This window comes from Rhinopithecus bieti, unplaced genomic scaffold (assembly GCF_001698545.2).
Source record: "Rhinopithecus bieti isolate Rb0 unplaced genomic scaffold, ASM169854v2 scaffold_13375, whole genome shotgun sequence".
Taxonomy (NCBI): Eukaryota; Metazoa; Chordata; class Mammalia; order Primates; family Cercopithecidae; genus Rhinopithecus; species Rhinopithecus bieti.
In genome coordinates this window covers 2,388,454-2,404,335 of record NW_016807628.1, presented here as the reverse complement: position 1 = coordinate 2,404,335, position 15,882 = coordinate 2,388,454, and the positions used below count along the sequence as shown (strand labels likewise).

Here is a 15,882-nt window from a genome sequence, read left to right as displayed (position 1 = left end):
GCTACTGGGATTCTTGAGTGAGGACTCGTCCTCTTGACTCTGTTCTGGGGCATTGGAAAGTAAACTCCCTGCTGGATTGGAGGCAGCAGCACTGAGTGGGTGGCTGTTTTCCAGCCAGGATTTACCCAGGGCTTTATGGCTTGCAAAACCTTCCTCACAGGGCTTTGTCAGGCATTTAATATTCACAGAAATGTGGCCACGATCAGTTATTACTATGGGGAAACTGAGACCAGACTGCACAGTCCACAGGGCAGGTTCTTTATGGCTCAGTCTTGTATCCCTGGGCCTTTTGCCCTGGTTGGCACATGGCAGATCCTCAAGAACATTTTCCAGGTGGATGAGGCTCAGAGGGACCATGCAGCTTGGCCCGAGGGCACACAGCTGCAGAGGGGGCAGGGATTCTCTTCTGTTCCATCTAAGTCCCCACCTCTTTTATGGAGCCAGGATGTTTTGTGCCTTTGAAGAGAGCCTCTGCCCCTTCAGAAAGGGTCCTCACCTTTTTCCTTTCCTTAAATTAAGTCGTACGCATGGTTAAAAAAAAAAAAAAAGAAAATCCAAAATTGTACTAAAGGTATGCAGTACACAGGAAGCCTCCTCCCACCTCCACCTCCCAGCTTCCCCCTTTGGAGACATCTGCTGTAGTGGGCTCCTCAAGATACTTCTAGCCATGCTCTGTTTGTGCATGCTTATCCCTGCACTGACAGCAGAAGCTGTCTTGGCCAACAAGACCAGGAAGCATTGGTATTAGTAGATTAATTGAAAAATTCATTTAAGGTGGGAACCATACAAAAGTGATATAGAGGCCAGGCCTGGTGGCTCACCCCTGTAATCCCAGCACTTTGGGAGGCCAGGGCAGGCAGATCACAAGGTCAGGAGATCGAGACCATCCTGGCTAATACGGTGAAACCCCATCTCTACTAAAAATATAAAAAATTACCCAGGTGTGGTGGTGGGGGCCTGTAGTCCCAGCTACTGGGGAGGCCGAGGCAGAAGAATGGTGTGAACCCGGGAGATGGAGTTTGCAGTGAGCTGAGATTGCACCACTGTACTCCAGCCTGGGCAACAGAGTAAGACTCTGTCTCAAAAAAAAAAAAAAAAAAAAAAAAGTGATATAGAAGCCAGGTGCAGTGGCTCATGATTATAATTACAGCACTTTGGGAGGCCAGAGTGGGAGGATTGCTTGAACCCAGGAGTTTGAGACCAGCCTGGGCAACATAGTGAGACCCCATCTCTTAACAACAACAACGACAACAACAACAACAAAAACTAGCAGGCATAGTGATGTGTGCCTGTAGTTCCACCTACTTAGGAGGCTGAGATGGGGGGATGGCTTGGGCCCAGGAGTTTGAGGCTGCAGCGAGCCATGATCGCACCACTGCATTTCGACCTGAGGGAGACCATGTCTCTCAATAACAACAACTACAATGAAAAGTGATACAGACCTTAAATATTTTCTTTTAACTTAAGATTCATGTATACATCTGGCTTTGCAGCTTGCTTTCTTAATATGTAACTTTTTAAACTTATCTTGGAAATCATTTCATATCAGAATGTATAATCTTATTGTTCTTCATGGCTATCAAGCCTTCTGTTATAAGGATAGACCATCATTTATTGCATTGATTCCTTACTGCTGGGCATTCAGATCGTTTGTGGGCTTCTGCCTGTGGTCAGCTTTAGAGCAACAGTGTGCATTTCCGCTTCCACCCCTCCCCCTGCGCCCCCGATGCACACTGCACATCCTGATGTGATCCCCAGGTATGGCTCTGCTATGTTTCTGGCAAAGCTGGAGTTTTTCCCCCTGGCTGGTGTCTACAAAATCAAGGAGGAAAACAGCTTCAGGGGGAGCTTGTGGTTAAGTAGATGGGACCTTTCTCTGTGGATCCGTTGGGACTCTGGGTTTCAAGCCCATGTCAACTGTTTCATACAGTCAAATTCTTGGCTTGTGTAACCAGGGAGTGGACTTCAGTTATAGCTGGATCATCAAGCCCAAGCTGTGTCCCAGGACAACAATCTGCGTCTTCATCTCTGCTTTCTTTTGGATTGGCTTCATCCTTAGGCACACCCTTCCCAGGTAATAGCAACTTGGCTCCCAGCAGTCCAGGCTTCCAGCTTCAGCTGTTAGAGAAGAAAGTTCCAGCAAAAGTCCAGGCAGAGCTCCCATTGTTTGGACTTGGGTCGCATCCCAGAACCTATCCCTGTGCCTCTGACAGTCCTGAGTCACATGCTTGTCCTGGAGTGGAGGCTGGGATCACCCCCTTACCCGCATCCCTTGAATCTCCCTGATGAGAAACTGACTTGAGAGGAGAAGGCTGTAGAAAGCACACTGTGTGGGTGGAGCCAACAGCTGTGGATGGCTTGGTCCCTGGAATCAGAATCACTGAACAAGGCTTTGGTCAGCAGCTGGCAAGGCTGGGTAAGGACAGGGCAGCCAGGCAGCTGACCATTGATCCACCTATTTCTATCATATCTTGGAAGAGCCTAGGTGGTTTGCCACTTCCTCCATGCAGCCCACCTGGGTTACAGCCTTCCTTTCAAGCTTCTGACCTCTCTATGATGATCACAGGTTGATGATTTTTAACCCTCAAGGAGTGAGTAACTTCCCTTTTGGGAATCCACTGAATCTCATGTGTCTCTCTCCTTAGATAAATGCTCTTACATCGGTCACTCCAATTTCAGGGCACCCATGGCCCCAGGTTAAGAACCCCCATTTTAATTTTTATGGGTTTGGCTTTTTTTTTTTTTTTTTTAAAGACTTCATTGCGTTACTTCACTCCTTTTTCCCTTTGTGATCTCCCAATTCGAGGGGTGCATGGAGCTTAGGACCAGGCTTCAGACTTGGGTTTATACTGAACTGTGTTGATGTTGGGCTTTAGTTTTCTCACCTATAAAAAGAGGAACAGAATGCCCACCGCTTGGAGTTGTTTCAAAGATTAAATAATGAAGTAATGCATATGGCCATTGAAGTGTTAGCATGCAGTGAGCACCCAGCAGACATACTCAGTAGCCCTTTAAGGCCTCTGGATCTGCTGCTGTGTTCTGGAAGATTCCCAGTAAACCCGTCTCCATTTCTTTGGGGCCGAAAATAGCACCTGGAAGGGGCGTGATTGCCGTTTGCCGGATGAAGATGTTGAGAGGGGACATCACATGTGTTTGCTCAGGAGTTCCCCTGAAATGATTGTTCCCATTTACAGATGGGAAAACCAAGCCCTAGGGAGGTTTCAGGGGCTTCTCTGGGTGTCTTGGAGTTAGTTTGATTTAGCTGTGAGTGCCTCTTACACTCTGATCTTGGGACACCCCTCACTTATAAGCTGTACCTCCTCCTTGGCCAAGGACAGGCCACAGGTAACAGCTCCCTTGTGTGTTATGGCCCTTTGGCAGAGTCCCCGATCTCAACTGAGTCCTTTCTGGCCCCAGATCCCAGCCATGGCTCTGCTACCTGCCTGGCTGGATACCAGATCTGGGGTGGTGGGTATTGTTCTGGTAGAAATATGAACGGGTGCTTCACTTTGAGTATATTAAGACACAAAGTCCCTGTGGTTAACAGCAAATTAATCACAGTGTTAAGGAGGGCCTGTTTCGGGTAGACATGACTTCATGAGCTTGTCATAAAGCTGGCCTCTGCCATATTTCACTCCCCAAGATTTTTGACTTTCAGAAAAGGAACCGCAGATAGAGTTACCAAGTTTTACAGAAATATTTTTACTGGGCAGAAGATTGCTTTATGGCAAAAGCCAGTTATTTCAGGAGACAAGCAAAGAGCCCTTTATTCTCACGTTCTGTGGGAGGAAAATATGGTGCCAAAAAGCCCGCTTCTTGGATGGGCCCCTTGAGAGGGTGGGCTGCATTTTTGGAGTTGGGAGTGGGTGACATGAGTTGGCTTGCGGAGGCATGGGGGGCCCCTGAGCACCCGCCTACCTTTTCTTAACCCTCCCTGGGGATTTTGGGCTTATTTTGCAAGCACACATAAGCCTAAGGGTTTTGAACAAGGAAGAGAGGTGGTTAGCACTGGGCTTGAAACCAGGACTGCATATCAGAGAGGGGAAGAAACTGAGAGTGGTAGGCCAGCCTATGGGGGTCCCTAGCTGGAGATACAGGAAGTCCAGGTTAGAGATGGTGCTGCCATTTCCTGGCCATGTGATTCTGTCATTTCTCGTTGTAAACTGGGGATAACAGCAGGACCTGCCTCATGGACTTTCAGGAGGATTAAGTGAGAGCATCTGTGTCAAGCGTTTCCTCATTTATTCAGTCCATAATGTCTATGGTGATCGTTGGCAGTGAGAGAGAGGGGTCTTCCTTCATCCACATTCCTGAATCTACTCATCCCACAGCTTCCTTTGCTTGTGCCTTTGAGTGCAGTGAGCCGGTGCACTGGGAGGTTTGATATCTGGACCCCTTGGCAGGTCGGAGATTTATGTGCCTCATTCTTTGACTTCCAGTCAGCACCTCTGTACATGGAAGGGATGGTTCTGTCTTGGTAATCTGGGGGCAACAGATTGGCTGGAAATTCTGCCCCTGGAGGATGGGTCTGACCTTTGTGTATTAGGACTGGGTGCTTCTCTCCCCCAATGTGGAAGAAGGATGCGTGTTACAAGTTTTGCCTGTGTCTAGAGCAGCCGTGTGCCTGATAAGGAGATGGCCCCCTTGCTCCTGTCTTGCTTCTGACCTTAATCCCTTAAGTTGGGCGGTTGGAGGAGGTTGATTTGTCTCCTTCTCTTCCCCCCCTTCCTTTCATTATTTAGAATGTGAGGGAGAGTTTAACTGGTTCTCTGGGAGATCTATCGTCTCAGCTTTGGAACAGCATCCAGGTTTACAGAATGGAGTCTGGTGCCCAGCGCCTTCTGATAAATATTTTGGGAAGTCAGATTCCGCTGACATTATGGCCTATGGGTTGGGCAGTGGATGCTTTCCCATGACTGGGTGATTGAACTTGGACTCTCCTCATACCATGCCCTGTGCACCAGCTTCATGCTACAGCATTTTAAGGCCCAGAATTCCGGCCTCTTTTCCTGCTTCCAAGATTCTGCTTGTGCAGTTTCGTTCATCAGAAATGCACCTATTGCTTCTGTATTCCCTGCAAATACACATGCCTCTGCTTTATCCTTGGCTCTCTGCTTCCTTCTTCCCTTTCATGCTGCCTCCAGGTTCACTCATACCCTCCCTGAAGCTGCCCTCCTTGTTCTTAAAAGCTTCCACATGGCTTTGCTGACATCTCCTTTGTTTTGCCCTGGGTTGGCCAAGTCAAATAGGTAGACCCTGGGCAAGATCCATGGTCTGTCAAGCCTCAATTTTCTTACCAGTAAAATGAGATGGTAATAACAGAACCAATATCCCAGGATGAGTATGAAGATTAAAAGAGAATGGGTGAGAAGCCCCAGAGCCTGGTGTGCAGTAGGGTTGGTAATTATTTCACTCCTCTCCTCCCGCTTAGATTGTAGGCTGCTTGAGGGCAGAGGCCAGTTCTTACTCCTTGTTGTATCTTGTGAGTTTTTTAGCATGGTGTCTTGTCTGTAGGAGGTCCTGAGAACTAAGTGGAACCCTCTGGTTAGGAGTGGTGGGGTTCCTTGGATGGAGGAAGTCCTGCAGAGATGGATTTTCAGGAGTTTTAGGGAAGACATGGAACGTTGCTTTAGCAAAATGGTTGGAACTGGGCGGGCACTGCCTACCATGGCAGCCTCTATCCTGACGCAGCCACTGAGCATTTGAAATAGGGCGGGTCTGGATTGGGAGTGCCCAGGGAATTTCAAAATCTTAATGTAGAAAAGGAAAAGCATGTCAACTTTTTTTAAATTAATAATTAAGCAAATCACATATAACGATAGTATTTTGAAATGTCGATATTTTGATCATATTGGCTTAAATAACATTGTTAAAATTAATGTCACCTGTTTCTTTGTTTTTTAATGAGACTATTACAACATTTAAAATTACATGTGTGGCTTGTATTCTGTTCCTGTCACACAACACTGGCCTTGACTCCATGGGAATGATGTTGACCCCATGGAGGCAGAAATTGGTTCTTGGGGGGCAAAGGAGTCTTAGTCTTTTAAAGTATAAAACACAGATATACATCCAGTATATAAACAGATCCACAGAATATCTGTGGTATTAAAATGTTGTGGTCTACACAGGCTCTGTATGGAGAGGGAAGATAATGGGAATTGAGAAACACTGTACTGGCCCCAGAGATAGGCAGGCCCGATTCAGATGCTGGCCCTGCCACTTACTAGCTGTGTGACCTTTGAGCGAGTGCCTTAACCTCTCTGTGCCTCTGTTTCTTCATCTGTAAAATGGGAGTGAAAATGGTGCTTAGCCCACGGAGCTGTTGTGTAGATCAGATGAGAATGCCTGTGAAACACTTAGCTCCGTATCTAGCCACAAAAAGCAGGTGATACATAGGACAGTTATTATTCATGTGCAATGTGACGAGCTCGGCTGGCCTTTGGAGGCAGAACGGGGTAGGACTTCCACTCTCAGGATCTATGGAGTGACCCTGTCTATTAGCCTTGGTTTTTCCATCTGGGAAATGTGTTGCTGGGAGTGCTGTACCATCTGTGCAGCACTTTGTGCTGAGGGTGGAATGCGGCTGGCAGGTATCCGAGTGATGCAGCCCCCACCCCAGCCATAGCAGCCCTGCGCCAGGCACAGGGAGGCTTCCACACTGAGGGCTGGCTGGTAGTAGTCTTCAGTGGGCTCATGGCAGACCCTCCTGGGTGTGCGACTGTCCTGCTGTCAGGGCCAGGCTGTGCTGGACATCTCCTCCCTGGGGCTGCCTTCGAAGGGAGAGCTGAGAGGAAAGTGGAGGGGAAGGAGGGGCTGCCTGTGGCCTACTCGACACAGACAATTGGATTAAGGTTCCTTTCAAGGTCTTGGAAATTGTCAGTGACATGGGCGCTGGCCTAGGGGCTGCAGGTGGCAGCCCTCCAATAACAAACTCAAATTCTGTCTTTGGAGATCACCATTTGAGAGACACAGACGCCAGGGCTCTGCCTCCTGTGGGGAGATGTGATTCAGAGAGGGGCAGGTCAGCAATGCAGCCAGGATGAGGACGAGCAGCCGGCCACACAGCCTGGTGGAACCAGGGTTCGTGCACATGGAGGCTTTGGGAGTTGGTAGGGGCCTTGAGAGTTTCAAGTGCTCTGAAGACCTGGGTACCCTCCACTCACTGCTGCTCACACACCCAAGCAGCCTGTCGGAAGCAGCCTTCCCCACCTACTCTTGAGACCCATCTGCGCTCCCAGCCTCCAGGTCCCAGTGAAGGGCTCTCTGTTCCTCTGTTGCTCAGAGAGGCATCCTGGGGGGTCATTCCTAACTCCTCCCCTTCCTTCCCTGCAGAGCTGCCAGATGGACACCTTTCGTCAATCTATGACTCTGTGAATCTCAGATTTGCCCACTGCTCACCATGGTCCCCATCCTCTTCTAAGCCATCATCCTGTTGTGCCTGGAGGACTCCAGCAGCCTCTGAATTTCTGCTCCCTGCTTCAGCCGGGCTGACTTTGCAGAACCCAATGAGATCCACTCCCTCTCCTACTTGAATCTCTACTGCGGCTTCTCAAAGTCCTTAGAGGAACATCTAAATTCCTTCCCATAGTCCATAAGGCTGGGCACAACCTGCCTCTTTCCTGCTTTTCATCCCTGGCCGCCCTTCCCCTCAGTCCATCCCAGCTGCCTTGCTCCCGTCTGGAACATACCCATCGCACGCCCACCTCAGGGCCTTTGCACGCTCTGTTTCTGCAGCTGGAGATACTTCCCAGTACTCTCCCTTGTTCTCAGCTCACCCTCCAGGATGGAGCTCTCACATGTGCCTCAGAACAGCTTTCACTGTGGTTCCTTCTAACACCCTGTTCCTTCTGCCTCCTTGGAATGCTCACCACCATTGGTCATTTGTGACTTATTCATGTGGCAGTTGAGTTACTGCTCACCTCCCACAGGAACAGCGAGGAGTTGTGGATATTGTTATTAACTTGTGGTGGCATGGGGCAGGGTATTGTCACCCCTCTGGTGGCAGGGGCAGGATATTGTCGTTAACCCCTGGGGCTCCACGGCCTTGCACAGGGCCTGACACATATAGGCATCTGTTAATCCTTGAATGAAATTGCTTTGCTGTGTGCTTTGGACAAGTTCTTTCAATCTCTGAGCTTCAGCTATCCTGTCTGTAAATTAGAGGGTGGGAGTAGTTGCTTCCATCTTGGATTTTTTTTGGGAATGAAGCCCGTGTGTTACGTGGGGCTGGCTTGATGACTGGGGGTGGTGGAGTTGTCTGCTCTGCCCTGTCCTTTGTGCTCTAACTCAGGGGAGGTGGCAGATTGGTGGGGAGGGGTTCAGGGGATCTGCTGTGGGACTCTGGGAATCAGAGAAATCCTCTCTGCACCAGTCCGCCAATCTCTAAAAATGAGTACTCACCACCCCTATGGTTCGTTGTCTTACCCAGCTTAGGTGCAGCAACAGCATCCGGGCTTGAACTTGTCCCTGAGTCAGACAGAGACAGACCCAAAGCCAGTTTCTGCCAAGCCCAGGAGATGTGGAGGTTAGAAAGGGTGCTGACCAAAGTCAGTCTCTGGAGCCCACAGAATCGTGAGGTCGGAAGGGGTGCTGACCTGCCCCGTGCAGAAGAGGGTGGGAGAGTGGGCTCTGGAATCAGATGAGTTTGAGTCCTGGGCCTGCTACCTAGCAGTTGTGCAAACTTAGGCAACTTTCCTAATGTTTCTGAGGTCTCAGTCTCCCCATCTGTAAAGCGAAACTAGTAGCTGAACCTTCCTCCTGGAGTTGGTGTGTGAACTGGTGAACCTGTGTGGCCTGGAGGTGCTCGGTAAGGCTGCTCTTATGACTAATTATCATTCCCTCCAAGAAGAAAGTCCTTTCTGGAAGCCCTTTCCCCGCCATGGAAAGGTCTTTGTTATTTCTTTCTTTGCTGGAACCCGCATCTCTACCTTCAGCACCACCCGATCTCAATCCCTGTGGTGCCCCCTGCACTCTGTCTGGTCTCCAGGTGGCTCAGTGACTCCAGCTGGAGGGTTGCTATGGAGACCTCCTGATGCTGAAGTTGCCCTGTGGGCAGGTGGAGATTCCCTGTTCCTCCTCCCCCCAGTCAGGTTAAAGCGAGGCCCTTTGGAGCTTCTGGGCTCTTATTCATCCCCTTGACCTGCCCTGCAGTGTGCAGCCGGATGCTGCGGGGGAAAGAGCCAGCAAGTGCTTTCTGGGGTCAGATCAGAGTTCTGCTGGTCTCTGCCCCTCAGGACCTCCGCTTCTGGATTCTGCATCTTGGCTCAGAGCTGGGAGAGGGTCCCACCCTGACAGCACTTTAGAATCTGAGACCCTTTGCAGATGTACCGCTTCCTGGGGGCCAGGAGGAGAGTCACACCCTCTCTGAGCTTAGCCACTTGGATCTTCTGAATTTATCTGGCAGCTGTTCCTAAAACTGTCTCTTGTGTATTAGAATAGCTTGGGGAAAATTGAATAACCTGGGTTTAGCTCCTGGTGATTCTGATTCAGTTAGGTGTCTGAGAGCTCTCACGGAAACGGGTTGGGCTGGCCTCAGCCACAGGGGCTGAGAGGGGAGTGGGGGTGGGGGTGAGGGTGCTGAGCTGGCACAAACAACAGCTGTTGACTATATATGTCTGGGGTGCAGCCCAGCAGTCTCTTTTTAACATACACCTATATGACATATATGCATGTATATATAATACATGTGTGTCTATATATACATAGAAATTTTAAAACTTTGTGTCTTTTCAGTATTTTTTGAAATAGACAGTATCACTCCCATTTTACAGATGGTAAAACTGAGGCTCCAAGTGGCAGAATGCCTTCTTCCTAGACACATGGGTATTGGGTGATAGAACTTGATGCTGGATCCAAATGCAGGACTGCCTATGTTCATTCTACCTCACCACTACCTCTTTGGGGACTCAATTTTCTCTCCTATCAAATGGGTATACCTCCCTTGTCTTGCCCAACCTCCTAGGTACACAGGCCTTGGACAGTGGGGGCTAGGGATTGGAAATGTGGGCGTGGGTCAGAACTGGGGGCTGAGGTGTCCTGGGAGGGCCTGTTTAGTTTGGTTGACATTATCAAGGGATACCGGACCTCACTAGTGTCCTGGCTGAGTCGACACAGCCGTCTTTCCCCAGGGACTAAATTTAGGATTCCTTGGGACTTGGCTGGGCCTCATCTTGTTTTTGGAAACTTTCATTTTGCTCCTCCTGCTGCTGGTGGCCGAGGCCCAGGCGCGGCCGAGTGGCAGTGCAGCATGGTCTCGCCTTGGATTGATCTTGTTGGAGTTCATTAGCAGCCGGCCTCGCAGGCCTGGCCTCCAGCGGGCAGGAGGAGCTGTGCCTGGGGCGTGCCAGGAGCCGGGGGTCCCCTCCCCATGTCCTTGCCTCATTGTCGTCCCAGGCAGAGGCCCTCTGAGGGAGGCGCTTGGGTTTTCTTTGGCACTTGGTGAGCAAATGGTTCCCTCTCCCTTTTCTTCTGAGCCCTGTAAAAATAAAAAGTTAAAAGACCCTAAAGTTTGAACAGTAAAACCAAATACATGAAACCAAGCTGTTTCCAGTGGGGGCCATGGTCTGTGAACACCCAAGTTTGAAACTTCCTCTCCTTGGAATTTATGGAAGCCTTGGAAACTTTTTCCTTTTCCCTTTAAACATCAGAATTGGCTCAGGGCATTCTTTAAAAGCATAACCCTGGTGCTTCTCACAGCTTGATTTAATACAGCTTGAATATAATAGTAACTTCTGAACCCGGCTGTCTTCTGAGAGAGCTGGAAAGTTGTTTCATGACACCAGTAAGTAGGTGTTTTTTTTTTTTTTTTTCCTTTAGCCAAGAAGTATATTCTAAGATTTATTAGATTCTCCAGTGCCCTCCCCCTAGTAACCCAGATTTTCGCTGGAAGGAAAGGAAACTTGCTCAGATCAAGTTCTTTAACTAGGGACTGAGAGATAGGGAGGCCAGTCTTCTGGGGTAATGTTGGCACTAAAAGATTCACCAGCGCCCAGAGGCTGGCTGGTTTTATAGGCGGGTGGTTCACAAGTGTTTGCTTCATAGGCCAGAGCCGGCTTAGGGCCTGGCTTTCAGAATATCAGCAGGACGGGAATTGTATTTTGGGGGAAAAAGAACAAATGGGGTTGTCAGCCTGTGTTCCTGGGAGAAGGGATTTGAAAAGCCCCTTTGACAGGTGATCTTGTGGCAATATTCCCCCCAAGAAATAACATGGGCCTCCCTTTCCAGGGCTCCTTCCCATGACTGTGGGGACGGACTTGCTCTTGAACTCAGGAGCTCAAACACTGAGAAGTGGGTTATATGCTTTTCATTTTCCATCTGGACTTAGCAGAGGGCTTTTGGAGGCTCTGGCCAGTAACCTGTATACATGCTTTTGGCTCTCACAGCAGAAAATATTTAATTAGTTGCCACACTTTAAAAATGGAGACGTATCACATAAAAATCCAGAGAGGAGAAAATGGAAGATGGGAAAACACCAGGCCTAAATTCTGGTGTGGCCACCATTTGTTGCATCCTTTGGAGCAGGGGTTCTCCATGGGAGCACAGGACATTTGGCGATGTCTGGGTACATCCCTCGTTGTCATGGCTGGGTGGGGGGTGCTGCTGGCCTCTAGTGGGTGGAGGTCAGGGATACTGCCAACCATCCTGCAGTGCACAGGATGCCCCATTGCAACAAAGAATGACCTTGGCCCCAAATGTAAGCAGTGCCAAGGTGGAGAAACCCTGCCGTAGGGGAGCATCTGGGCTGCAGAGCCCACCAAGCCTCCTATCTGGGCTCAAGAATATTCTAGAAGATTCTGAGTTCCCAGAATTGATTGCTAGCTTATTGGCTTATTCCTGCCTTTTGTTGAGACTATATGCTAATATGCCCTCACTCTCCTGAGGGCCCTGAACAGGCCCTGGACAGATGGAGGCTTAGTGTCAGGCAGATGTGGGTATTGCCTACACAAGCCTCAGAGCAGAGCTGGGAGGAGCAGCTATACTCACCCCCATGTCCAGTTACATGAAGACATTTAGTCACTCCTTCTCCTCACCTCCTCCAGATAGCAAAGAAGATGCAAACCCCAGTGATGGTAATTCCTGGTTTAAATATTGGTAAGTAATGACTGATAAGATTATCCATCCATAACCAGATTGCTGTGATCAAATGGTGATTGTTCAGAAGTGGAAGCAGTGCCTTTTGTTATGTTTCTGATTATCCTTGGTGGGGGGAGAACTGGGTTAGAGGACAGGATTTGGGGTGTAAGCCTCCTGAGTATCCTGAAGATGCACCAGAGTTTGGCCTGAAAGCTGCTGCAGGAAACTTGGGGAGATTGTGGGTATGTCGGTGGCCTTTACGGTGGTGGTGGTTTCATGGGTATACCCTTATCCCCAAATTCATTGAGTTGTATACATTACATAAGTATAGGTTTTTACAAGTCAATGATATCTCAATAAAGTGCTTTTTTTTGTTTTGTTTTTTTAAAAGAATGACTTATAAAAACTCATTTTTGGAAAAAAAGAAAGTTATTTACCAAGTACACTCTATCCACCCACCCAGTGACCCACTGGGAAGGTATTCCTACCATCCCTATCAACAGGTGAGGGCATGAGGTCAAGCAGCATGTGACTCCCTGCAGTCAGTGATGAGAGGCCCCCACTGGGCCCTGTGAGACTGCACTGATGGATGGCCTGAGTCCCTGCCTTCAGGAGGTGCCCATTATGTTGGGGAGGCCATCAAACCTGACTGGCCCATACAAGGCAGAAAGTGATTTGTGGGAAATGATACAAATGTTTTGCACCATTCAGAGCAGGTTGGGTTGGTGGAAGGAGTAGGGTCTTAAGTTAAAACCAAGCTCTGCCTCTGCCAGTTTCATGACCTTGGCCAAGTCACTGCACCTCCTGACCTTGTGGCCCTTACCTGTTGATGGAGATAGTCAGAATACCTTCCCAGCAGAGGGTTGTTGGGTGGGTGGGTAGAGTATATTTGGTAAATAACCTTCTTTTTTCCCTAAAGGAGTTTTCATAAGTCATTCTTTATTTAAAAAAATCACTTTATTGAGATATGATTGACTTGTATCAAGCTATACTTAATGTATACAACTTGAATACAACCTGATGGGTTTGGGGGTAAGCATATACTCATGAAACCATCCCTACCATCAAGGCCTGTAATGTCTGTAATCTGCCCAATACATGTCTGTAATCTGCCCAAGTTTCCTCCTGCTCTCTTTATTATTATTATTTGTGTGAAAGAGAGAGAGAAAGAACACTTAAGATCTGCCCTCTTAGAAAATTTTAAATATATAATGGAGTACTGTTAGCTATAGGCACGATGCTGTGCAGTATGTCTCCAGAACCTATTTATCTTACATAACTGAAACTTTGTACCCCTTGGCCATCACCCCTTTCCATTTCCTCCTTTCCCTAGCCTCTGGCAACCACCATTCCACTCTGCTTCTTTGGGTTTGCCCATTTTAGATTCCACATATAAATGAGATCATGCGGTATTTGTCTTTGTAAGCCATTCTTAATCAAGGTAGGCATAGCTAAGCACCCAGGGGTCTTAAAGTTGACCTTTATGTAGAGGCATTCAGGTGGGTTGTATGTAGCAGGTGGTGACTGATCTTATTTAGCAGATAGATTTTTCCTGTATTGCTTTTGCCTTGAGCTTCTTACCCCAGTGAGGACTTAGTTTCTTGACCCATGTATTCTTCTTTCTTTCCACTTGTGTTTTAGGTGGGGCAACTCTGGTTGTTGCAGTAAAGACACCTTGACATTAAAGTTTAGAATTTTATTTATCACTCATGGACCAGTCCAAAACAGGTATCTTGGTTGGAAAATGAGTGACTTAGTGGTCCAGGCTCCTTCCATGTTGTGGCTTCTTCATCTGTGAGAGCCTCTGAGTTCTCTGCTTCCACCTGGTAAAAGGGGAATAAGGGAGTGGAAAAACTCTTCCCACTGCTTAAGATCCCTGGCTGTGAATCATTCTGTACCACTTCTGCTCATGTTCCATTGGTGACAACTAATCACATGGCCCCACCCTGATGAAAGAGGTGCTGGGAAATGTAGTCCCATCTGGGCAGCCACCTTCCACTAACAACTCTACACTGTGGAAGAGGGAGCAGGAATCTTTGGGGGCAGGTAGCCATCTCTGCCATAGTACCAGCTTGAGTTGTTCCCTTTGCAGGTACCCTTGGTACCTGAGCCTCCTTTTCTGCTGGCTTCTGCTTCTTCAGCTGGCCATGTCCAGCTCCATGTTCCAGAAGATTCTGCCTCTTTTACTGTGTGGAGTGATGTTCCCCTGGGGATCTACTAGTGCTCTGCTGAGAGACTCACACCCAGGTTCTGATCAGATATACTGTGTACGTTTCTCATGTTGCGGTGTCTGTCAGTCAGCTTCTGAGAAATGTGTGAGGCAGCATTCCATCTCCCATGATTCTGCAGGTGATCAGGAGGCCTTCTGCAGCCTGTGATTCTCCTGGGCAGCTTGGCAGCTGGCTGGCTGGCCTGGCTGCAGGACCACTGGCTGTGTCTTGGTCACTGCCTCATCTCATCAGGGACTACTTTTGTCTCTGGGAATGCATATGTCACTATGATCACCTGGAGAAGTCACTTGACATCCATGAGCCTCATCTTTAAAAAGAAAGAAACATTTAAATACAGCCTCAGCCACATATCACATGGGCTGTTATGAGGCTCTAATAAGGCCATCATTGTGCATGTGTTCCTGCTACACATGCACTCTCTCAGTCCCACGGGCTGCCTGCTATACACACACTCTAATCCACCACACATGCACTGTCTTAGTCCCGCAGACTACCTGCTACACACGCACTCTCTTGGTCTCATGAGTACCTGCTACACATGCACCCTAACCTGCTGCACACATGCACTCTCTCAGTCCCACGGGTTACCAGCTAGACACACACTGTCTTGGTCCCACAGGCTAGTCGCTACACATGCACTCTAACCCACTAAACTTGCACTCCAACCCGCTACACATGCACTCTCTCAGTCCTGTGGACTGTGTCTTCCTTCGTTGGCCTCTCCAGGTGGGCTTTCTGCTTTTAGTTTTGATTTGAGAGTGAATTCTATTTCTGAAAAGGACCTTAGGGAGTGTTGTCATGACACCATGATGGATCCCCTTGATGGACTGGCCATTTTGGCCTCCCACTGTGTGCTCACCCCTTCCCATACATGGCAGGGCCTGCCCCAGGAGAGGTGAGGGCCCAGTGCTTAGAGCGGTGCCTTAGCAAAGGCAAAGTCTGCATCTTTGGGAGGCCCTAAATGCAACGGGCATAATAGCAGGTACGTGCAAGGAATGCAGCACACATGCTCAGTGAATGCAAGAGAAAGCACCTGAGAGAATAAGAGCACTCAAACCCTTGCCAAAGGGTTCCCTGGCCCGAGAAGCTTGGGAAACGGGTGGCAGCACCAGTTGAATGAGCATTACTCCGTCCTTTTTGGCAGAAATTGCCAACTGGTGAGCTGAATCTAGCTCCCAGGAATGTTTTGTTTGACCCTTTCAATTTTGAAACAATTTGAGCCAACATTTAAAAATGAGGAATTTCACTTAGAACTCTAGATTTCTGACTTCTTTTTAAAAATTGGAAAAGCTAATATCATTGACATCAACCTCTTAGCCTGGCAACATTCAAGTGGAGCTGAATGTAGCTGTGCTCTTGGACAGGGCCTGTGTACCCCAGAGGCCCTGCAGTGCCCACCAATCCTGTTTCTCATTTTTCTCTCTGTTTTTTTCGTCATTGCCTTTGCACATTGGTTTTCTTATAGAATTATATTTCTTTTAAATAAATGTTTCTATTTCTTTCATAGGAAACAATTGCTATCAAAGATGGAAGAGAAAAGATAAACCAAAATGGTTTTTTTTTTTTTTTTTTTTTT

General features: G+C 48.4%; 1 protein-coding gene across 2 annotated transcripts in view; it reads left to right on the top strand.

Annotated features, from left to right (window-relative positions):
* The window catches only part of NKD1 (NKD inhibitor of Wnt signaling pathway 1), an 85,894-nt gene that overhangs the window by 15,417 nt on the left and 54,595 nt on the right, over window positions 1–15,882 (top strand). The window lies entirely within an intron of this gene.